The following is a 25,217-nucleotide window of genomic DNA, read 5'->3' on the forward strand; positions in this document are numbered from 1 at the left end:
CCTTCCTTGCTGCAGGTATAAATACACTGTGCCTGAGCAAGGAAGGCGTCAGTGCTTTGGTTGTCAAACCTAGTTCCTGTTTGTCTCTCTCCTGTGATTGTCTTCCAGGTTCCAGCTCCTGTCTCAAGACTTCCACCATAGAGACCCGCACCAGCATTCCACCTGCGGTGTAGCCTGACTCTCCGATCCATTGTGGATTCATCTGTTTCCAGCTACAACATTACCTGCTTCCAGCCCAGCTTCCAGCAGAGTACAGCTTCTCTTAAAGGGCCGGTGTCCTTTCTACAGTTTACCACTCTCCACCGGTATTATTATTTCTCCGCTCTCAAACTCTACATTTCATTCATATTGCATCGCTCTCAAGCTTCATTTATTATTTAACTGGTTCCAGCCAGTATCCACTCCGTGCCAACATCTGTCTGGTTCCAACCAGAACCCACAGCAGCTATTTTATTTACAGCAGTCCAGCTTTCCCTGGAACACCAGCTGGTACGATCCTGGGCTTTCTTCATTGCTACAGTCAGGCCTGGTAAGGACTTTCCAACTCGCAGATAATAAGAACTGTCTCATACTACCAGAGCTCTGTGGCCCCTGCCACCCTGTAGTACCCAGGAACTGTATTATTTCTCTGCTGATTTTATGTTTCTTTACTGCTACTGTGATGCATGGAGTTTGTCATAAATAAACATCCTTGACTTTTATTCAAGTTGTCGTGGTCACGCCTTCGGGCGGTTCTTCTTCATGTTACTTACATGTCCAGGGGTCTGATACAACCTCCCAGGTTCCGGTACATCTCAGCCCCTACAACTGAGGCTGCCTCCCGTCAGCTCAGGCCCTCAGTTGTGACAGTAAGCACTGACCTAATGAATCCAGCCGGAGACCAGGATCAAGCGGCCAGGTCGATGCAAGAACTGGCAGCCTGACTAGAACATCAGGAGGCTGCACAGGGCCACATCATCCGCTGTCTCCCGGATCTCTCTACTCGGCTGGATGGGATTCAGACAACTCTCCGTGGATCAGGCGCGTCTGGTGCGTCAACCACAGTGACTCCAGCTATAACCCCACCCACCTTACCCATTTCTGCTCCACGTCTTCTTCTTCCAACGCCAGCAAAATTTGACGGATCTCCAAGATTCTGCAGGGGATTTCTCAACCAGTGTGAGATTCAGTTTGAGCTACAACCTGGCAATTTTCCCAGTGACCGTACAAAAATTGCCTACATTATTTCTCTTCTCAGTGGCTCAGCCCTTGATTGGGCATCACCGTTATGGGAGAGGTCCGACACCCTGCTATCTTCCTACACTGCCTTCGTGTCAACATTCAGGCGCATCTTCGACGAGCCAGGCCGGGTAACCTCAGCTTCATCCGAGATTCTCCGTTTACGCCAGGGGTCACGTACTGTAGGACAATATCTGATACAGTTCCAGATCCTGGCATCCGAACTGGCATGGAACGACGAGGCCCTGTATGCTGCATTCTGGCATGGCTTATCTGAGCGTATTAAAGATGAGTTAGCTACCAGAGACTTACCCTCTAAGTTAGATGAGCTAATCTCACTCTGCACGAAAGTTGATTTACGTTTCAGAGAGAGAGCAACTGAGCGTGGAAGATCATCTGCTCCAAAATCTTCTGCTCCTCCTCCTCGCCAACTGTCACCAACTAAAGATGAGCCCATGCAAATTGGCCGTTCCCGTTTAACTCCTGCTGAGCGCCGAAGACGTCTCTCCGAGTCTCTGTCTTTATTGTGCAGCTCCGTCTCACACCATTAATGCCTGTCCCAAACGTCCGGGAAACTCCAAATCCTAGCTCGCCAAGGAGAGGGCCGGCTAGGAGTAATGATCTCCTCTCCATCTCCTCAAGATTGTAATCTCCCAGTCTCGCTTCAAGTTGCTCAACGTTATCGGAACGTCATTGCCCTCCTTGATTCCGGAGCAGCTGGGAACTTTATTACCGAAGCCTATGTTAAACGGTGGTCCCTACCCACCGAGAGACTTCCTTCGTCCATTTCTTTAACTGCCGTGGATGGCAGCAAAATTTTTGATGCAGTTATTTCTTTAAGGACTCTACCAGTTCGTCTGAGAGTGGGAGTTCTTCATTCCGAACTTATTTCTTTTTTAGTGATTCCAAGAGCCACACATCCTGTGGTCCTGGGCCTTCCATGGCTCCGTCTTCACAATCCTACAATTGATTGGACGACTACGCAAATCCTGGCATGGGGTTCCTCCTGTGCTGAGACATGTTTGTTTAAAGTATTGCCTGTCTGTTCTTCCTCCCCCAGGTCGTCTGATGTTCCACCTCCTCCATATCAAGATTTCACGGATGTGTTCAGTAAAGCTTCTGCTGATATCCTTCCTCCTCATAGAGAATGGGACTGCCCGATTGATCTCGTTCCAGGGAAGGTTCCACCTCGAGGCCAAACTTATCCGTTGTCTCTGCCTGAGACGCATTCTATGGAGGAATACATTAAAGAGAACCTAGCAAAGGGGTTCATTCGACCTTCTTCTTCCCCAGCCGGCGCAGGCTTCTTTTTTGTAAAAAAGAAAGATGGTGGTCTGCGGCCGTGCATCGACTACAGAGGTTTGAACGACATTACCATCAAGAACCGTTATCCTTTACCCCTGATTACTGAGCTCTTTGACAGAGTTAGCGGAGCTACCATCTTTACAAAGCTGGACTTGAGGGGTGCATACAATCTCATCCGGATCCGTGAGGGTGACGAGTGGAAGACCGCCTTTAACACCCGTGACGGACATTATGAGTACCTCGTCATGCCCTTCGGATTGAGCAATGCTCCAGCTGTCTTCCAGCATTTTGTCAATGAGATCTTCAGAGACATTCTATACCGTCATGTCGTGGTCTATCTAGACGATATCCTCATTTTTGCCAACGATTTAGAGGAACATCGTTTTTGGGTTAAAGAGGTTCTGTCCCGTCTCCGTGTCAATCATCTCTATTGCAAATTAGAGAAATGCGTCTTTGAAGTCAAGTCCATTCCGTTTCTAGGGTACATTGTGTCCGGTTCCGGACTAGAGATGGATCCTGAGAAACTACAAGCAATCCAAAATTGGCCGGTACCCTTAACCCTCAAAGGGGTCCAGAGGTTCTTAGGGTTCGCCAACTATTACCGAAAGTTTATACGAGACTTTTCCACCATTGTGGCGCCTATTACTGCTTTCACTAAGAAGGGTGCTAACCCGTCCAAGTGGTCTGAAGAAGCCATGCAAGCATTTCATCTTTTAAAACAAAGGTTCATCTCTGCGCCTGTTCTGAAACAGCCTGACATCGACTCTCCTTTCATCTTAGAGGTGGATGCCTCCTCCGTTGGAGTAGGAGCGGTGTTATCTCAGAGGGCTAAAGATGGCCATTTACACCCTTGCAGTTTCTTCTCCCGGAAGTTCTCCCCAGCTGAGCGCAACTATGCCATTGGCGACCAGGAGTTGCTAGCCATCAAGCTCGCTCTAGAAGAGTGGAGGTATCTGTTGGAGGGAGCTTCTCATTCAATCACCATACTTACAGACCACAAGAACCTTTTATATCTGAAAGGCGCACAATGTCTCAACCCTCGTCAGGCCAGATGGGCACTTTTCTTTTCCAGGTTCGACTTTAAACTCCAGTTCTGTCCGGGCTCTCAGAATCGCAATGCCGATGCCCTTTCCCGCTCATGGGAGCAAGAAAATGAGTCAGAGTCTTCGGACAAGCATCCTATTATAAATCCGTTGGCATTCTCCACGGTAGGGATGGACTCTACGCCCCCATCAGGGAAAAGTTTTGTGAAACCGATGCTAAGGAAGAAGCTCGTGCATTGGGCCCATGCTTCCCGTTTTGCCGGACATACAGGTATCCAAAAAACCCTGGAGTTTATCTCTAGGTCCTATTGGTGGCCAACTCTGAAAAAGGACGTCTTGGAGTTTATTGCATCTTGCCCAAAGTGTGCTCAACATAAGGTATCCCGCCAGTCGCCTGCGGGGCAACTGGTTCCACTATCTGTTCCCCGTCGACCTTGGACCCATTTGTCGATGGATTTTATTACAGATTTACCCATGTGCAACAAGTTCAATACCATCTGGGTGGTAGTTGACCGGTTCACCAAGATGGCACACTTCATTCCTCTCACCGGTCTTCCGTCAGCTTCCAAGTTGGCTCAAGTATTCATACAAGAGATCTTCCGACTCCACGGTCTTCCTGAAGAAATTATCTCATATCGAGGAGTTCAATTCACAGCCAAATTCTGGCGAAGTTTATGTCAAGTCCTCCAAGTCAAGCTAAAGTTTTCCACGGCTTACCATCCTCAGACCAATGGTCAAACCGAGAGGGTGAATCAGGACTTGGAGGCCTTCCTCCGCATCTATGTGTCCTCCTCTCAAGATTACTGGGTTCAATTACTTCCCTGGGCCGAGTTCTGTCATAACAACCAGTATCATTCTTCATCTGCTTCAACACCATTCTTCACTAACTTTGGATTCCACCCTAAAGTCCCTGAGTTCCAACCGCTTCCAGCAACTTCTGTTCCCGCAGTGGATATCACCTTGCATCAGTTTGCCAATATCTGGAAGAGCGTACGATCAGCTCTGCTCAAGGCATCGTTCAGGCACAAGAAGTTTGCGGATAAGAAGCGTCGAGCAGTTCCTGCTCTCAAGGTGGGTGATCGGGTATGGTTATCCACGAAGAATTTGAGGTTAAGAGTTCCCAGTATGAAGTTTCCACCTCGCTATATCGGTCCTTTCAAGATTGAACAAGTCATCAATCCTGTTGCTTACAGACTTCAGTTGCCTCCCTTCTTAAAAATACCCAGGACATTCCATGTTTCCCTGTTGAAACCGCTGATCTTGAATCGGTTTCATTCCTCACTTCCTCCAACTCCGAAAGTCCAAACTCAACGAGGCGTTGAGTATGAAGTAGCCAAGATCCTGGACTCACGTCATCGTTACGGTCAACTACAATATCTTATTGACTGGAAGGGTTATGGCCCTGAGGAACGTTCATGGACCAATGCTTCTGATGTCCATGCTCCTGCCTTGGTCCGGAGATTCCATTCCAAGTTTCCTCAAAAGCCAAAGAAGTGTCCTGGGGCCACTCCTAAAGGGGGGGGGTGCTGTCACGATCCGGGTATCTGGACCCCATTTCTTACCCATCAGATGTCTCCTAAGGCTGGCTCAGCGCTCCAGGACCGGATCCCATCTGTTATCCTGATGTTTACATTCCTGTATCCTCTCCTGTCACTCTGAGACGCTGTCACAGTAAACGCCATATTACACCTGGCATGGCGTCTCCCGCGGCCTCCGCCGCCGTCCCTGAGCTTCTGCATGCAGAGTGTCTGAGTGGCGATTACGTCAGCCGCGGCCTCCGCTGTGTCCGCGTGGTTGGATGTGCACCTGTCAGCTTGGCGCCTCCTGTCTCCGGTGGCCGGCGCCGCCATTACTGTTTTCATTACCACATGGATTACAAACCAAACTTCCCTCCAAGTGTCTGCATGGGCGCAGCCATCTTGGATTCTGTCAGCTGATCATTTCCACCAATCTGTTCTCAGTATTGATAATCTGCATAATTGCCTAGCCAATCACTTCCTTGCTGCAGGTATAAATACACTGTGCCTGAGCAAGGAAGGCGTGTCACGATCCGGGTATCTGGACGCCATTACTTACCCTTCAGATGCCTCCTAAGGCGGGCTCAGCGTTCCAGGACCGGATCCCGCTGTTCCTGAGTTTCCACATGCAGAATGTCAGAGTGGTGATTTCATCAGCCGCGGCCTCCGCTGTGCCCGCGTGGTTAAATGTGCGCTTGTCAGTCTGGCGTCTCCTGTCTCCTGTGGCCGGCGTCGCCATTACTGTTTCAATTCTCACATGGATTACAAACCAAACTTCCCTCCAAGTGTCTGCATGGGCGCAGCCATCTTGGATTTTGTCATCTGAGCATTTCCACCAATCTGCTGTTTGTATTGTTGATTTGCATAATTGCCTAGCCAACCCCTTCCTTGCTGCAGGTATAAGTAAGCTGTGCCTGAGCAAGGAAGGCGTCAGTGCTTTGGTTGTCTAACCTAGTTCCAGTTTGTCTCTCTCCTGTGGTTGTCTTCCAGGTTCCAGCTCCTGTCTCCAGACTTCTGCTATAGAGACCCGCACCAGCATTCCATCTGCGGTGTAGCCTGACTCTCCGATCCATTCTGGACTCACCTGTTTCCAGTTACAACAATCACCTGCTTCCAGCCCAGCTTCCAGCAGTGTACAGCTTCTCTTAAAGGGCCGGTGTCCTTTCTGCAGTTTACCACTCTCCACCGGTATTATTATTTCACCGCTCTCAAACTCCAAAACTTCATCAATCACCTGCTTCCAGCCCAGCTTCCAGCAGTGTACAGCTTCTCTTAAAGGGCCGGTGTCCTTTCTGCAGTTTACCACTCTCCACCGGTATTATTATTTCACCGCTCTCAAACTCCAAACTTCATTATTATTTCATCGCTCTCAAGTTCGTTTATTATTTAACTGGTTCCAGCCAGTATCCACTCCGTACCAACAACAGTCTGGTTCCAGCCAGTATCCACAGCAGCCGTTTTATCTTCAGCAACCCAGCCTTTCCTGGAACACCAGCTGGTACGATCCTGGGTTCTCTCCATTGCTACAGTCAGGTCTGGTAAGGACTTTCCAACTAGAAGATTACAAGAACTGTCTCACCCTACCAATGCCTGTGGCCCTTGCCACCCTGTAGTACCCAGGAATTGTATTTATCCTCTGTTGACTTTTATGTTTCCTTTACTGCTGCTGTGTTACGGAGTTTGTCATAATAAACATCATTGACTTTTATCCTGGTTGTCGTGGTCACGCCTTCGGGCAGTTATTCTACATGTTACTTACATGTCTAGGGGTCTGATACAACCTCCCAGGTTCCATTACATCTCAGCCCCTACAACTGAGGCTGCCTCCCGTCAGCTCAGGCCCTCAGTTGTGACAGTAAGCACTGACCTAATGAATCCAGCCGGAGACCAGGATCAAGCGGCCAGGCCAATGCAAGAACTGGCAGCCCGACTTGAACATCAGGAGGCTGCACAGGGCCACATCATCCGCTGTCTCCAGGATCTCTCTACACGGCTGGATGGGATTCAAACGACCCTCCGTGGACCTGGCACGTCCGGTGCGTCCACTACAGTGACACCAGCTGTAACCCCACCCACCTTACCCATTTCCAGTCCACATCTTAATCTTCCAACGCCAGCAAAATTTGATGGATCTCCAAGGTTCTGCAGGGGATTTCTCAATCAATGTGAAATCCACTTTGAGCTTCTACCTGGCAATTTCTTCAGTGACCGTACCAAAATTGCCTAGATCATCTCCCTTCTCAGTGGCTCAGCCCTTGACTGGGCATCACCTTTATGGGAGAAGTCTGATCCCCTGCTATCCTCCTATACTGACTTTGTAGCTACATTCAGGCGCATCTTCGACGAGCCAGGCCGGATAACATCTGCTTCATCTGAGATTCTCCGTTTACGCCAGGGAACACGTACTGTGGGACAGTATCTTATACAGTTTAAAATCCTGGCATCCGAACTGGCATGGAACGACGAGGCCCTGTATGCTGCATTCTGGCATGGCTTATCAGAACGCATCAAGGATGAGTTAGCTACCAGAGACTTGCCCTCTAAGTTGGATGAGCTAATTTCTCTTTGCACGAAGGTTGATCTACGTTTCAGAGAGAGAGCAACTGAGCGAGGAAGATCATCTACTCCTAAATCTTCTGCTCCTCCTCCTCGTCAACCATCTCCATCCAAGGATGAGCCTATGCAAATTAGTCGTTCTCGTCTATCTCCCGCTGAGCGCCGAAGACGTCTCTCTGAGTCTCTCTGTCTCTACTGTGCAGCTCCGTCGCACACTATCAATGCCTGTCCCAAACGTCCGGGAAACTCCAGATCCTAGCTCGCCAAGGAGAGGGCCGGCTAGGAGTAATGATCTCCTCTCCATCTCCTCATGACTGTAACCTCCCAGTGTCGCTCCAAATTGCTCAACGTTACAGGAACGTCATTGCCCTCCTTGATTCCAGAGCAGCTGGGAATTTCATAACCGAAGCTTATGTTAAACGGTGGTCCCTACCCACCGAGAGACTGTCCTCGTCCATCTCTTTGACTGCCGTTGATGGCAGCAAGATTTTTGACGCAGTCATTTCCTTAAGGACTCTTCCAGTTCGTCTGAGAGTGGGAGTTCTTCATTCTGAGTATATTTCTTTTTTAGTGATTCCAAGAGCCACACATCCAGTGGTTTTAGGCCTTCCATGGCTCCGTCTCCACAACCCATCAATTGACTGGACGACTACGCAAATACTGGCATGGGGTCCCTCCTGTGCTGAGACTTGTTTAGCCAAAGTTCTTCCTGTTTGTTCTTCCTTCCCCAGGTCATCTGATGTTCCGCCTCCTCCATATCAAGACTTCACGGACGTGTTCAGTAAAGCCTCTGCTGATATCCTTCCTCCTCATAGAGAATGGGACTGCCCAATCGACCTCATTCCAGGGAAGGTTCCACCGCGAGGCCGAACTTATCCGTTGTGTCTGCCTGAGACACACTCCATGGAAGAGTACATCAAAGAGAACCTGGCGAAGGGTTTCATCCGACCATCTTCTTCTCCAGCCGGCGCAGGCTTCTTCTTCGTTAAGAAGAAAGACGGTGGTCTGCGTCCGTGCATCGACTACAGAGGTCTGAACGACATTACCGTCAAGAACCGATACCCTTTACCCCTGATTACCGAGCTCTTTGATAGAGTTAGTGGTGCAACTATTTTCACAAAGCTGGACTTGAGGGGTGCCTACAATCTCATCCGAATCCGTGAGGGTGACGAGTGGAAGACCGCCTTTAACACCCGTGACGGACATTATGAGTACCTCGTCATGCCCTTCGGATTGAGCAATGCTCCAGCAGTCTTCCAGCACTTCGTGAATGAGATTTTCAGGGACATCTTGTACCGCCATGTCATGGTTTATCTAGACGACATCCTCATCTTTGCTAATAATCTCGAAGATCATCGTTTCTGGGTAAAAGAGGTTCTTTCCCGTCTCCGTGTCAATCACCTCTTCTATTGTAAATTGGAGAAGTGTGTGTTTGAAGTTAAAACCATTCCGTTTCTAGGTTACATTGTGTCCGGTTCCGGACTAGAGATGGATCCTGAGAAACTCCAAGCAATCCAGAATTGGCCTATACCCTTAAGCCTCAAAGGGGTCCAGAGGTTCTTAGGGTTCGCCAATTATTATAGAAAATTTATACGAGACTTTTCCACCATTGTGGCGCCTATCACTGCATTAACCAAGAAAGGTGCTAATCCGTCCAAGTGGTCCGAGGAAGCTACACAGGCCTTTCACCTTCTGAAGCAACGGTTCATCTCTGCACCAGTTCTGAAACAGCCCGACACCGACTCTCCTTTTATCTTAGAGGTAGATGCCTCCTCCGTTGGAGTAGGAGCAGTGTTATCCCAGAGGGCCAAAGATGGACATCTACATCCTTGCAGTTTCTTCTCCCGGAAGTTCTCCCCAGCTGAGCGCAACTATGCCATTGGCGATCAGGAGTTGCTAGCCATCAAGCTCGCTCTGGAGGAGTGGAGATACCTGTTGGAGGGAGCTTCCCACTCAATCACCATTCTTACCGACCACAAAAATCTTTTATATCTCAAAGGCGCACAATGTCTGAATCCTCGTCAGGCCAGATGGGCACTTTTCTTCTCTAGGTTTGACTTTAAACTCCAGTTCTGTCCGGGTTCTCAGAATCGTAAGGCCGATGCCCTTTCCCGCTCATGGGAGCAAGAAAATGAGTCCGAGTCTGCAGACAAGCATCCTATTTTTAATCCGTTGGCATTCTCCACGGTAGGGATGGACTCTACGCCTCCACCAGGGAAAAGTTTTGTTAAGCCAGTTCTAAGGAAGAAGCTCATGCATTGGGCCCATGCTTCCCGTTTTGCTGGACATACAGGCATTCAGAAAACCCTTGAATTTATTTCTAGGTCCTACTGGTGGCCAACTCTGAAGAAGGACGTTATGGAATTTATTGCCTCCTGCCCAAAGTGTGCCCAACACAAAGTCTCCCGCCAGTCGCCTGCGGGGCAACTGGTTCCATTATCTGTTCCCCGTCGACCTTGGACCCATTTGTCGATGGACTTTGTTTCCGATCTACCTATCTGCAACAAGTTTAATACCATCTGGGTGGTAGTTGACCGGTTCACCAAGATGGCACATTTCATCCCTCTCACCGGTCTTCCGTCAGCTTCCAAGTTGGCTCAAGTGTTTATACAAGAGATCTTCCGACTTCACGGTCTTCCTGAAGAGATCATCTCGGATCGTGGAGTACAATTTGTAGCCAAATTTTGGCGAAGTTTGTGTCAAGCCCTCCAAGTCAAGTTAAAGTTTTCCACGGCTTACCATCCTCAGACCAATGGTCAAACCGAGAGGGTGAATCAGGACTTGGAGGCCTTCCTCCGTATATATGTGTCTTCTTCTCAAGATGACTGGGTTCAACTCCTTCCTTGGGCCGAGTTCAGCCACAACAATCAATACCATTCCTCATCTTCTTCTACACCATTCTTCATTAATTATGGATTCCACCCTAAAGTCCCAGAATTCCAACCGCTTCCCGCAACTTCTGTTCCAGCAGTGGATGTCACCTTGCGTCAGTTTTCAAATAACTGGAGGAACGTCCGCGCAGCCCTGCTTAAAGCCTCATTCAGGTATAAGAAGTTTGCCGATAGAAAGCGTAGAGCGGTTCCTGCCCTCAAGGTGGGTGATCGTGTGTGGCTGTCCACGAAGAATTTGAGGTTGAGAGTTCCCAGCATGAAATTTGCACCTCGCTACATCGGACCCTTCAAGATTGAACAAGTCATCAATCCTGTTGCCTACAGGTTACAGTTACCATCCTTCTTGAAAATACCCAGGACATTTCATGTTTCTTTGTTGAAACCGCTGATCCTGAATCGGTTTCATTCCGCACTTCCTCCAGCTCCCAAAGTTCAGACTCAACGGGGAGTCGAGTACGAGGTGGCCAAGATTTTGGACTCACGTTTCCGTTACGGTCAGTTACAATACCTCATTGACTGGAAGGGCTATGGTCCTGAAGAACGCTCTTGGACCAATGCCTCAGACGTCCATGCTCCTGCCTTGGTCCGAAATTTCCACGCAAAGTTTCCTTTAAAGCCTAAGAAGTGTCCTGGGGCCACTCCTAAAGGGGAAGGTGCTGTCACGATCCGGGTATCTGGACGCCATTACTTACCCTTCAGATGCCTCCTAAGGCTGGCTCAGCGTTCCAGGACCGGATCCCGCTGTTCCTGAGTTTCCACATGCAGAATGTCAGAGTGGTGATTTCATCAGCCGCGGCCTCCGCTGTGCCCGCGTGGTTAAATGTGCGCTTGTCAGTCTGGCGTCTCCTGTCTCCTGTGGCCGGCGTCGCCATTACTGTTTCAATTCTCACATGGATTACAAACCAAACTTCCCTCCAAGTGTCTGCATGGGCGCAGCCATCTTGGATTTTGTCATCTGAGCATTTCCACCAATCTGCTGTCTGTATTGTTGATTTGCATAATTGCCTAGCCAACCCCTTCCTTGCTGCAGGTATAAGTAAGCTGTGCCTGAGCAAGGAAGGCGTCAGTGCTTTGGTTGTCTAACCTAGTTCCAGTTTGTCTCTCTCCTGTGGTTGTCTTCCAGGTTCCAGCTCCTGTCTCCAGACTTCTGCTATAGAGACCCGCACCAGCATTCCATCTGCGGTGTAGCCTGACTCTCCGATCCATTCTGGACTCACCTGTTTCCAGTTACAACAATCACCTGCTTCCAGCCCAGCTTCCAGCAGTGTACAGCTTCTCTTAAAGGGCCGGTGTCCTTTCTGCAGTTTACCACTCTCCACCGGTATTATTATTTCACCGCTCTCAAACTCCAAAACTTCATCAATCACCTGCTTCCAGCCCAGCTTCCAGCAGTGTACAGCTTCTCTTAAAGGGCCGGTGTCCTTTCTGCAGTTTACCACTCTCCACCGGTATTATTATTTCACCGCTCTCAAACTCCAAACTTCATTATTATTTCATCGCTCTCAAGTTCGTTTATTATTTAACTGGTTCCAGCCAGTATCCACTCCGTACCAACAACAGTCTGGTTCCAGCCAGTATCCACAGCAGCCGTTTTATCTTCAGCAACCCAGCCTTTCCTGGAACACCAGCTGGTACGATCCTGGGTTCTCTCCATTGCTACAGTCAGGTCTGGTAAGGACTTTCCAACTAGAAGATTATAAGAACTGTCTCACCCTACCAGTGCCTGTGGCCCTTGCCACCCTGTAGTACCCAGGAATTGTATTTATCCTCTGTTGACTTTTATGTTTCCTTTACTGCTGCTGTGTTACGGAGTTTGTCATAATAAACATCATTGACTTTTATCCTGGTTGTCGTGGTCACGCCTTCGGGCAGTTATTCTACATGTTACTTACATGTCTAGGGGTCTGATACAACCTCCCAGGTTCCGTTACATCTCAGCCCCTACAACTGAGGCTGCCTCCCGTCAGCTCAGGCCCTCAGTTGTGACAAGGCGTCAGTGCTTTGGTTGTCAAACCTAGTTCCTGTTTGTCTCTCTCCTGTGATTGTCTTCCAGGTTCCAGCTCCTGTCTCAAGACTTCCACCATAGAGACCCGCACCAGCATTCCACCTGCGGTGTAGCCTGACTCTCCGATCCATTGTGGATTCATCTGTTTCCAGCTACAACATTACCTGCTTCCAGCCCAGCTTCCAGCAGAGTACAGCTTCTCTTAAAGGGCCGGTGTCCTTTCTACAGTTTACCACTCTCCACCGGTATTATTATTTCTCCGCTCTCAAACTCTACATTTCATTCATATTGCATCGCTCTCAAGCTTCATTTATTATTTAACTGGTTCCAGCCAGTATCCACTCCGTGCCAACATCTGTCTAGTTCCAACCAGAACCCACAGCAGCTATTTTATTTACAGCAGTCCAGCTTTCCCTGGAACACCAGCTGGTACGATCCTGGGCTTTCTTCATTGCTACAGTCAGGCCTGGTAAGGACTTTCCAACTCGCAGATAATAAGAACTGTCTCATACTACCAGAGCTCTGTGGCCCCTGCCACCCTGTAGTACCCAGGAACTGTATTATTTCTCTGCTGATTTTATGTTTCTTTACTGCTACTGTGATGCATGGAGTTTGTCATAAATAAACATCATTGACTTTTATTCAAGTTGTCGTGGTCACGCCTTCGGGCGGTTCTTCTTCATGTTACTTACATGTCCAGGGGTCTGATACAACCTCCCAGGTTCCGGTACATCTCAGCCCCTACAACTGAGGCTGCCTCCCGTCAGCTCAGGCCCTCAGTTGCGACACAGAGAGACTCAGAGAGACGTCTTCGGCGCTCAGCGGGAGATAGACGGGAACGACCAATTTGCATAAGCTCATCCTTGGATGGAGATGGTTGACAAGGAGGAGGAGCAGAAGATTTAGGAACGGATGATCTTCCTCGCTCGGTTGCTCTCTCTCTAAACCGTAGATCAACCTTCGTGCATAGTGAAATTAGCTCATCCAACTTAGAAGGCAAGTCTCTGGTAGCTAACTCATCTTTAATGCGTTCTGACAAGCCATACCAGAATGCAGCATACAGGGCCTCGTCGTTTCAGGCTAGTTCAGATGCCAGGATTTTGAACTGTATAAGATACTGTCCCACAGTACGTGTTCCCTGGCGTAGACGGAGAATCTCAGATGAAGCAGATGATACCCGGCCTGGCTCGTCGAAGATGCGCCTGAATGATGCCACAAAGTCAGTATAGGAGGACAGCAGGGGATCAGACTTCTCCCATAACGGTGATGCCCAATCAAGGGCTGAGCCACTGAGGAGAGAAATAATATAAGCAACTTTGGTACGGTCACTGGGGAAGTTGCCAGGTTGAAGCTCAAAATGGATTTCGCATTGGTTGAGAAATCCCCTGCAGAACCTTGGAGATCCGTCAAATTTTGCTGGCGTTGGAAGATGAAGACGTGGTATGGAAATGGGTAAGGTGGGCGGGGTTACAGCTGGAGTCACTGTGGTGGACGAAGCAGACGTACCAGGTCCACGGAGGGTCGTCTGAATCCCATCCAGCCGAGTAGAGAGATCCTGGAGACAGCGGATGATGTGACCTTGTGCTGCCTCCTGATGTTCGAGTCTGGCTGCCAGTTCTTGCATTGGTCTAGCCGCTTGATCCTGGTCTCCGGCTGGATTCATATGGTCAGTGCTTACTGTCACAACTGAGGGTTTAGACTGACGGGAGGAAGCCTCAGTTGTAGGGGCTGAGATGAAATTAAACCTGGAAGGTTTAATCAGACCCCTGGACATGTAAGTGCAGAATAATTACCCGAAGGTGTGACCATGACAACCAAGTTAAAATTCAAAATAAAAGTTTATTAACAGACTCCGTGATACAACAAGCAGCATTCAAGGTTAGCAGTTGACAGTGGCAAATAACACAGTTCCTGGAACACGTAACCGTAGAAGGTATTGCAGAGCACTGGTAGGTTAGAACAGATGTTAAAAGTCCTTTGATAGAAATCCTTACCAGGCCTGGTTGTAGTAGTGGAGATAGCCGAGGAACATGCCAGTAGTTGTAACAGGTGAATCTGGTAATTTGAGTAAGCTGCTGTATCAGCTGGATGGAACCAGCCAGGTGGTAAAACACGGAGTGGATGCTGAATAGAATCAGCCAGGTACTTAAAGTCACGGAGTGGGTGCTGGATGGAACCAGCCAGGTGATGAAATAAAGAGTGGATGATGTGAGATGCTAGTGAGCGTAGAAACAGAATAGCTGATAGATGATTACCGGTAGTAGTGGATACTGCTGGCAGATAGGATCCGCTGGATCAGCACCGGTGTTTTGTAGAAGCTGGAATCTGTTTGAAAGCTGGCTGCTGGAAGCAAATAGTAGATAGCTGGAAACTGAACAGCCACAGAGGACTGTAAAGTCAGGCTGCACCGCAGGATGGAAAGTAGGTGCGGGTCTCTTTGTGGATGCTGGAGACAGGAACTGGAACCTGGAGAAACAAACCACAGGAGAGAGAGACTGGAACAAGGTATGACATTCAAAGCACTGACATCTATCTGGCCTAGACACAGGATACTTATACCTGCTGCTATGCAGGCATTGGCTAGGCAATTATGCAGATTCCAGAGATGGTGGATTGGAGGAATTGGAGCATGTGATCAAATCCAACATGGCTGCGCCCATGCTGGAACCTGGAGGGAAAACTGGTTTGAAATGAAATGTGTAAACATAGTGATAATGGCGGCGCCAGCCGCGGAGGACAGGAGACGCCAAATGACAGCTATTTGCTGAGACACATGGAGGACAGCGGAGGCCGCGGAGGACAGGAGACGCCATGTTGGATTCAAACATGGCGCCGCTGCGGTAGTGTCTCAGAACGACAGGAGGGATGCACAGAGGGTTGACACAGATGAGATCCGGACTTGGAACGCTGGGCCAGTCTCAGAAGACACCTGAACGGCAGGTAATGGCGTCCAGATACCCGGATCGTGACAGCCCGCCTTGGCTAGTCCGGAGCAATGAGGATTGCCTGAGCTCTTGTTCTCCTTATGAGTTTGAGAACTCTTGGAATGTTGGAATGAGTGGAAGTGGAGGAAACACGTACACCGACTGGAACACCCACGGAGTCACTAGGGTGTCCACCGCCACTGCTTGCGGGTCCCTCGACATGGAACAAAACCGCCGAAGCTTCTTCTTAAGACGAGAGGCCATCATGTCGATCTGGGGTATGCCCCAAACATCTGTTACCTCCTTGAACACCTCCGGATGGAGACCCCACTCCCCTGGATGGAGATCGTGTCTGCTGAGGAAGTCCGCTTCCCAGTTGTCTACTCCCAGAATGAAGATTGCTGACAGCGCCAACGCGTGTTTTTCTGCCCAGAGGATTATTCTTGTTACCTCTGACATTGCAGCTCTGCTCTTCGTTCCGCCCTGTCGGTTTATGTAAGCCACTGTTGTTACATTGTCCGATTGCACTTGAATGGCCCGATTTCTCAGAATATGGGCCGCTTGGAGAAGACCGTTGTAAACGGCTCTTAGTTCCAGAATGTGTATTGGCAGGCCGGCTTCCAGACTTGACTACCTTCCCCTTGAGTGACTGCGCGCCACCCCCGGAGACTTGCATCTGTGTTTAGAAGGATCCAGTCCTGAATCCCGAATCTGCGGCCCTCCAGAAGGTGAGGTAATTGCAGCCACCAGAGGAGTGAAATCCTGGCCTTTGGCGACAGACATTCTCTGGTGCATGTATAGATGGGATCCCGACCACTTGTCCAGGAGATCCAGTTGGAAGGACCGAGCATGAAACCTCCCGTACTGCAGAGCCTCATATAAGGCCACCATCTTCCACAGAAGGCAAATGCACTGATGAACCGACACCCGGGCTGGCTTCAGGACATCCCGGACCATTGTTTGTATCACCAACGCTTTTTCCTCTGGAAGAAACACCCTCTGCACTTCCATGTCGAGGATCATTCCCAGAAAGGACAACCTCCTGGTTGGTTCCAAATGTGATTTTGGAATATTCAGGATCCAACCATGTTCCCTGAGAAGCTGGGCCATGAGAGCTATGGACCATAACAGCTTCTCCTTGGACGATGCCTTTATCAGCAGATCGTCCAGATATGGGATTATGTTCACCGCCTGTCTGCAGACGAGAACCATCATTTCCGCCATCACCTTGGTGAATACCCTCGGTGCTGTGGAGAGGCCGAATGGCAGGGCCTGGAACTGGAACAGTGCGAATCGGAGAAAAGCTTAATGCGGCAGCCAAATCGGAATGTGGAGGTACGCATCCCTGATATCCAGGGATACCAGGAATTCCTCCTCCTCCAGACCTGATATCACTGCTTTTAGAGACTCCATTTTGAACTTGAACTCCCTCAGAAAGGGGTTTAGTGATTTCAAGTTCAGAAAGGGTCTGACCGAACCATCCGGTTTCGGTACCACGAAAAGGTTTGAATAGTAACCCTTGTTTTGCATCTGGGGAGGAACTGGTACAATAACCTGTGCCTCCACCAACGTCTGGATGGCTCCCTGTAGGATAGCCCAGTCTGCCGGTCTGCCGGCAAGCCTGACTTGAAGAACCAGTGAGGAGGGAGATCTTGAGATTCCAGCCAATACCCCTGGGACACAATAACTTGTACCCTGGGATCCAGGCAGGACGACACCCAGACATGACTGAAATGTCTGAGTCTCGCCCCCACCGGCCCCACCTCCAGGCCGCATGGTCCACCGTCATGCTGAGGACTTTGACGTACCTAAAGCAGGTTTCTGTTCCTGGGAACCCGCAGCAGCAGGTTTCTTGGATTTTGGTCGACCTCCTCTAAAGAAGGTGTTGGACGGTTTGGCCTTTCTTGGCTTAGCAACCCGAAAGGACTGTGATGCAGTTGAAAAAAAAGGTTTCTTTGTAGCAGGTGCAGCTGAGGGAAGAAAAGGTGACTTACCCGCTGTAGCCGTGGAGATCCACGCATCCAACGCTTCCCCAAAGAGAGCCTGACTTATGTAGGGTAGGGTCTCACCTCTCCTGGATTCCGCGTCGTTCAGACCACTGGCGCAGCCACAGTCCTCGACGAGCTGAGACAGACATGGAAGAAATTCCTGCAGCCATTGAACCCAGGTCTTTCATGGATTCCACCATAAATCCTGCAGAATCCTGAATGTTACATAAAAACAATTCAACGTCACTTTTATCCATTGTATCCAAATCCTCAAGTAATGTGCCTGACCACTTTACTATAGCTTTAGAGATCCATGCACAGGCAATAGTAGGACGTAGTATCGTCCCTGAAGCTGTGTATATGGATTTGAGCGTAGTATCAATTTTGCTATCAGACGGCTCCTTTAAGGGGGTAGATCCTGGAATCGGTAAAACCACCTTTTTCGAGAGTCTGGATACAGACGCGTCCACTATGGGTGGGTTTTCCCATTTCTTTCTATCCTCAGGGAAGGGGCAAGCAACCAGAACCTTCCCAGGGATCTGGAATTTTTATCCGGGTTATCACATGCTTTTACAAAAATAGCATTTAATTCTTTGGACGCAGGGAAGGTTATCGAGGCTTTCTTATTGTCAGTGAAGTAAGCCTCCTCAACCTGCTCAGGTGTTGTGTCAGCAATATTCAACACATGCCTAATAACCTCTATCAACTGCACCCCTTTAGCAAGAGATGCGGCCCCCCTGAGCACATCCCCATCACCGTCTGCCGTGTCAGAGTTGGTATCCGTGTCGTCTTGCATAATCTGGGCAAGAGCACGTTTCTGTGGGAACCTACAGTGGGGGGTCCTGAGGTAACAGAACCGGACCAAACTGCCATAGAATTCTGTAAAACCTGAGTTGCAGATTCATTCTGTTCAATCCTAGTAGAATCTGAGAAATCATAGATTTGATAGAGGATGACCATTCAGGCTCCCTTGCTGATATCTGCGCTAAAACAGTGCAATCCTGATTACATGGAATGAGATCATCCTGAGAGGACATATACTCAGCCGCATATGACACAGAGTCCCATAGCTAACTGGAGACCCCAAACACTCCATCCACACACACACACACACACACACACACACACACACACACACACACACACACACACACACACACACACACACACACACACACCCCTAGACAGAGTTTACCCCTTGAGAATGACAAGAGAGACAGAGTTTGGAGCCAACCCACACACAGCGCTGTTTAGATAAAGGACACCCCTTACCAGCACCCACTGTGTACTGTAATATGTGTAAAGCTAATATGCGACACGTACGTAGGACCTTAGCCTAGTGTCCTACCTGTCTAGAACAAATGTGTTACTTCTAATTTAAATACTTGTAATGCTCATCAATATGTATTAATGAGAGGCACTGCACAGGATACCATTAGAGTACATTAATCCTGCTAAAATTCAATAATTCTCAAGCTAGATCCATATGTATAGTGGTGCTTAGTACAGGCCAATTCCTGATCCCCGTGTGAAGGAAGATAACCTCTGTATACATTATCTCTGTATCGCGCTGTCATGTATGCGACTATACCACTCTATGTCACAGTGTGGATGTTATTGTCTAATTTAGAGGGCACCGTATTGGGGAATAATAGACTTGAAATACAAGTGTATTAGAACACTACCCCCAATCATTAGATCAGCAATTTGTATCACCCCCATATTTTTATTGATGTGTGCACTTCATGCTCGATGCTGCGCAAGAGGTTAGATGCAGTCAGCATTACTGTAAATGGTGTGATTCATATAATCTGGAGACACATCTTTTCATCTCTCTCTCTGCCTTCATCCATCTAAATCACGGGTGCAGGCACAGAGCCCTCTACTTTGAGATCTGCATACTATAAGTACATAGAATACTTGACAATATAGGCTTATACCTATTGGGGTAGTGGTCCCTATAACTATCACTGTACCCATTGTCTATATGAGGGATATGCGTTTGCATATTGGTGTCAACTGAATGCGCAATATAAATATCAGGCGCCCCATCACATGCATAATAATTACATTATACATGGGCAGCTAATGCCAATGACGTTAGCCCATAAGGTTATAGGGTACAGCGAACCCCGAATTACAGTGGAACACTGAGCACGATGGACATTGAATGATTAACGCATTCAGTACAGGTGAATCTGTATGGTCAAAATAATTACAGTATAACAAAAACGAATATAAACACTTATTGATATAGAAGTGTGGATAGGGGATTGAGAACATTAGTATCCCCATACCTGTCACAGAGCATCAGTAACATTCGCCAATATACTTTAACTCAAGGGGAAGCTCTAAGCCGTACTATACTATGGGGAACATTTACTAAGCAGTGATAAGATTGGAGAAGCCAGTGCCAGTGGAGAAATGTCCCCATCAACCAATCAGCAGCTCTGTATCATTTTATAATATGCAAATTATAGATGTTACTTCAGTGCTGATTGGTTGCCATGGGCAACTTCTCCACTGGCTCACTTCTCCGCTCTTATCACTGCTTAGTAAATGTACCCCTATATTACAGAGCAGAAGGGGACCATTTAATACTATAGCACAGAATCAATGCTCACTGGTAGAATGATCCTTGGCTCTACAAGATATCGTTAACCTACATAAATTGGTATTATTGAACCTAACATTTTAGTGGATGAGAGATATCTGTAGCTACCCAGTACTCCCTTAACATCCTTTTTGGTTCATGAGAGGCTTTGAATCTCTAAAGAACCATAGTGCAGAAAATAATTACTGTGCACTTCCCTCTCTGTCAGATATCACCAGCAGTGATATTTTCTGTGCCAAACACTCACAACACAAAAATAGGCTGACTGCGAAGAATCATAGCTGAGCTCAAATAGCAACATTTGTTGCGAATCTCTATATACAGAGTAACACAGACTGAATCAATATTTAACAGTTGCTAATTAATAATACATTTGTATACATAATAAGTAGACGCAATAAAGACACTAAGGCTTTTTTAAAAATACTATCTCTTTATTTTTCTCTTCAAGTTTCACATTGTCTTCATTCTCTCACGATCATATATGTTTTTTACCAATATTTCGCATAAATGTTGTTTTGTCTATATTATCCACTTTTTTAGGATATCAATAAACGTTATATTTTAAATTTAAAGTGCACCACCAAACAGATCACTTTCTCTCTTCGCTTGTGTTTGTACCATATTTGATCTATGGTCATACCCCCATTATTGAATTCAGCAATATTGTATCAATTAATAATAGGGGTCTTCTAATGGGTGGTCTTCAGTATGCCGACTGACGGGATCCCGGCGCACAGTATACCGGCGCCGGGATCCCGACAGCCGGCATACCGACACTTATTCTCCCTCGTGGGGGTCCACGACCCCCCTGGAGGGAGAATGCACCGTGCCCGTAGCGTGGCGAGCGCAGCGAGCCCGCAAGGGGCTCATTTGCGCTCGCCACACTGTCGGTAAGCCGGCGGTCGGGCTCCCGGCGCCGATATGCTGGTCGCCGGGAGCCCGACCGCCGGCATATCGTAGTGAACCCCTTCTAATACCACCTCTTTAGGTAAGGTATCACTTTCATTCCTGTGCAACAGAATTCCTTTCCCCTCCACCTCCATTTTTTGAATACTGTAACAGGTTACACAGAACTAATTCACCGCCTCCTCCCCCTTCTACAACCCCCTGGTACCGCACAGGATAGCTGGAGTCACTTGGAGGGACAGCTCTGTCAGCGTCTGTGTACAGGAACTGCAGGCAGGAAAATGGCACTGAACGCTGCTGGGTCCACTCTGAGGAGAAGCTCCACCCCTTGAAGATGGCGCGTCTTCCCGCACAAATTCTTTATACTGGCCTGAGGATTCCGTCGCTAGGCGGGGGATTCCGTCCCCTGTTAGTGTCTGAGTACGGAGGATTGTGATGCTAGCCTGGGGATTCAGTCTCCGGTTAGCGTCTGTGACCAGTGTAGGGTATTAAGACGCTGGCTCAGGATGCCCCTCATAGCGCCAACACTGCGTGCCGCTGAGCCTTCCTGGAGCGCAGCCGCTCAGAGCTGCGCTACTACCCTTGTGCCGCCATATCTCACCATCTTCTGGCTCTGTAAGGGGGTGGCGGCATGCTGCCAGGGTGAGCGATCCCCTGTGGCGGGGAACGAACGATCCCCTCGGGAGCTCGGTGTCCTGTCAGTGTAGATAGTGGCTCAGACCCCGCAGGGCGGACACTACTCCCCCCTTAGTCCCTCGAAGCAGGGAGGCTGTCGCCAGCAGCCTCCCTGTAAAATAATAAACTCTAAAAAATAACTTTACTAGAGAAACTCTGGAAAACTCCCCTAGCTGTGACCGGCTCCTCCGGGCACATTTTCTAAACTGGGTCTGGTAGGAGGGGCATAGAGAGAGGAGCCAGCCCACACTCAAAAAACTCTTAAAGGGCCAATGGCTCCTAGTGGACCCATCTATACCCCATGGTACTAATGTGGACCCCTGCATCCTCTAGGACGTAAGAGAAAACAGGATTTTGATACCTACCGGTAAATGCTTTTCTCCTAGTCCGTAGAGGATGCTGGGGTCCACTTCATGACCATGGGGTATAGACGGTTCCGCACTCTTAAGAATTTTCAATGGGTGTGAACTGGCTCCTCCCTCTATGCCCCTCCTCCAGACCTCAGTTATAGGAACTGTGCCCAGCGAGACGGACATTTCGAGGAAAGGATTTACTTTAAACTATTGGTGAGATACATACCAGCTCACACTTCAACCATGCCGCACAACATGGCATTCAACAGAACACACGCCAACAGGCATGAACCAATTACAGCAACATTCTGAAACTAATATAACACAACTTGTGTAACTCTAATAACAAAACTGCAGGTAAAGTACGCACTGGGACGGGCGCCCAGCATCCTCTACGGACTAGGAGAAAAGGATTTACCGGTAGGTATCAAAATTCTGTTTTCTCATACATCCTAGAGGATGCTGGGGTCCACTTCATGACCATGGGGTTTATACCAAAGCTCCAGTACGGGCAGGAGAGTGCGGATGACCCTGCAGCACCTATTGACCGAACTTGAGGTCTTCATCGGCCAAGGTGTCAAACTTGTAGAATTTAGCAAATGTGTTTGACCCTGACCAAGTAGCTGCTCAGCAAAGTTGCAATGCCGAGACCCCCCGGGCAGCCTCCCAGGATGAGCCCTCCTTCCTAGTGGAATGGGCCTTCACCGACATAGGTAACGGCAATCCAGCTGTAGTATGAGCATGCTGAATCGTACTTCTGATCCAACGCGCAATAGTCTGCTTGGAAGCAGGATGTTATGATTCCAGCACTCTGGTCAGAGGAGATCTAATGGCAAGGACCAGAGCACTGGAACGGAATGCTGGGGAAGGGAGCAGGACAGGAAAATAGCCCCTGGCGCCCTAACTCTGTTGTCTCACCCGTGTTGTCAGAAATCCCCTGCGAGACTATGGTTTCTTGAGCCCTTGGCAGCCGCGTTTGAAGGGCGGATTATGTCTGCCCAACTTCGATGCCCCCCGGTCTTAATGAGAGACAAAGGGAAACCCGAGACAGGGTGATAACAAGAGGCCCTCTAACTAAACAACCAGGCCAGGGGCTGAGCAAACTCAAAACTATAATATGTACGGAGAAACCACCAGGGAAAAGGACAACCAAAATATCCACTTGTCCAATTCTCCTACCCGGCACCGCCGAGTACCAGAGAGGACTTGTGGAAGCGGAACCCTCCGCAAATGCTCCAAACACAAAATATAAAAGGTAAAGCGGCTGAGCCGCAACACACGGCAGAGCCGCAACTCACGAACACCACTGGATATAAAACGGTGATCAGTCAGGACTCCAGGGAACCAGACGACCTCTTGGGATGAGATGACAACTCCCGAATACCGGACTTCTGAGGACTGAAATGACCGGATACAGCAGGACTGGAAACAGACTCTCAGCAAACAAAGGCAGCATGCAGGAAGCTATTACCGGCGTCTGTGAGAAGCCCTGGGAGTGTATTTAACAAGGAGTCCTCCAATCAGCTGCTAAAGGCTGATTAGAATAAATGCCGTGCAGCTGCCTTGCTGCACGGCCAGAGAGCAGGTGAATATCTTAATTTCCTAAAGCCTAGCAACGGGGAACGCGGTCCGCCAGTGGCGTCCCCGTTGCTAGGGTCCGTGCGGCTCAGCGCGCCCGGCGTCTAGCGTTGCTAGGGAGCCGGCGGCTGTACGTGCACGGCGTCTCTAGTTGCTAGGCGCCGGGCCGCGCAGACCATCAAGCGGACCCCGGCGCCTAACAGTACCCCCCCTTGAGGAGGGGTCAAGGAACCCCTAAAGCCAGGTTTCTGAGGAAATTCCCGAAAAAATGCCCTCTTGAGCCTCGGGGCATGAAGATCCTTATCCAGGACCCAAGACCTTTCCTCCGGACCATAGCCTTTCCAGTGAACCAGAAAATACAGCCGATCCCAGGACAATTTGGAATCGAGAACCTTCTCTACCAAGAACTCCTGTTGTCCCTGTACATCCACTGGAGATCTACCCTGAGAGATCTTCCGAGGAAATCTACTGGAAGAAACGTATTGTTTCAACAAGGAACAATGAAACGTATTTCCAATCCTGAGAGATCTTGGTAAACGTAACCGAAAGGCAACTGGGTTGACTCTTTTAATAATAAGAAATGGCCCAATAAATTTGGGTCCCAGTCTAGCCGAGGATTGTCGAAGCCTGATGTTGCGAGTCGACAACCACACCCTATCTCCCACCTTAAAAGTGCAAGGACGTCGGAGCCTGTCAGAAAATTTCTTCTCTCGAAAGGCCGCTTTTCTGAGAGCAAGGTGCACCTTTTTCCAAATGGCTCTGAGATGGGAGGTTAAGGTAAGCGAGGAGACTGAGGAATGATGAAAAAAAGAATTAGCTCTGGGGTGAAAACCAAAAACTTAAAAGAATGGAGACTCTTTAGTGGAGGAATGACAAGAATTATTGTAAGCAAATTCAGCCAATGGAAGAAACTCGGACCAATCATTCTGGAGTTTGGCTGAATACAAGCGCAAATATTGTTTCAATGATTGGTTAACTTGTTCGGTTTGCCCGTTGGATTGTGGGTGGTAACCGGATGTTAACGACAATTTCATCTTCAATGAGGCACAAAAACATTTCCAGAATTGTGCGATGAATTGTGGACCCCGATCAGAAACAATATCAGTAGGCAACCCATGAAGCCTGAATACATGGCGGAGAAACAAAACTGCCAACCCTTGGGCAGAAGGCAATCGGGGAAGAGCAATAAAATGAGCCATTTTACTAAAACGGTCCACTACTACCCATATGACTCGGAATCCGGCTGAAAGGGGAAGGTCAACCACAAAATCCATGCAAATATGAGACCACGGCCTGAGAGGAACATTTAAGGGCATAAGTTGCCCGATGGGCAAGGAACGGGGAACCTTATGCTGTGCACAAACCTGACATGAATAAACAAATTCCTTGACGTCTTTAGAAAGACCAGGCCACCATACTGAGCGAGAGACTAACTCCAATGTCTTAGAGACTCCTGGATGCCCTGAAACTTTGTTATCGTGGAATTCCGTTAAAACAGTAGCTCTCAAAAACTCAGGGACGTAAAGACGACCAGCAGGAGTAATTCTAGGAGCTTGGTGTTGAAGCTGTTTTAACTGGGTAAATAAATCTTGTGTGAGGCCCGCCCAGATGACCGAAGATGGAAGTATGGGGGTAACAGGA

This window comes from Pseudophryne corroboree, chromosome 7, assembly GCF_028390025.1.
Source record: "Pseudophryne corroboree isolate aPseCor3 chromosome 7, aPseCor3.hap2, whole genome shotgun sequence".
NCBI lineage: Eukaryota > Metazoa > Chordata > Amphibia > Anura > Myobatrachidae > Pseudophryne > Pseudophryne corroboree.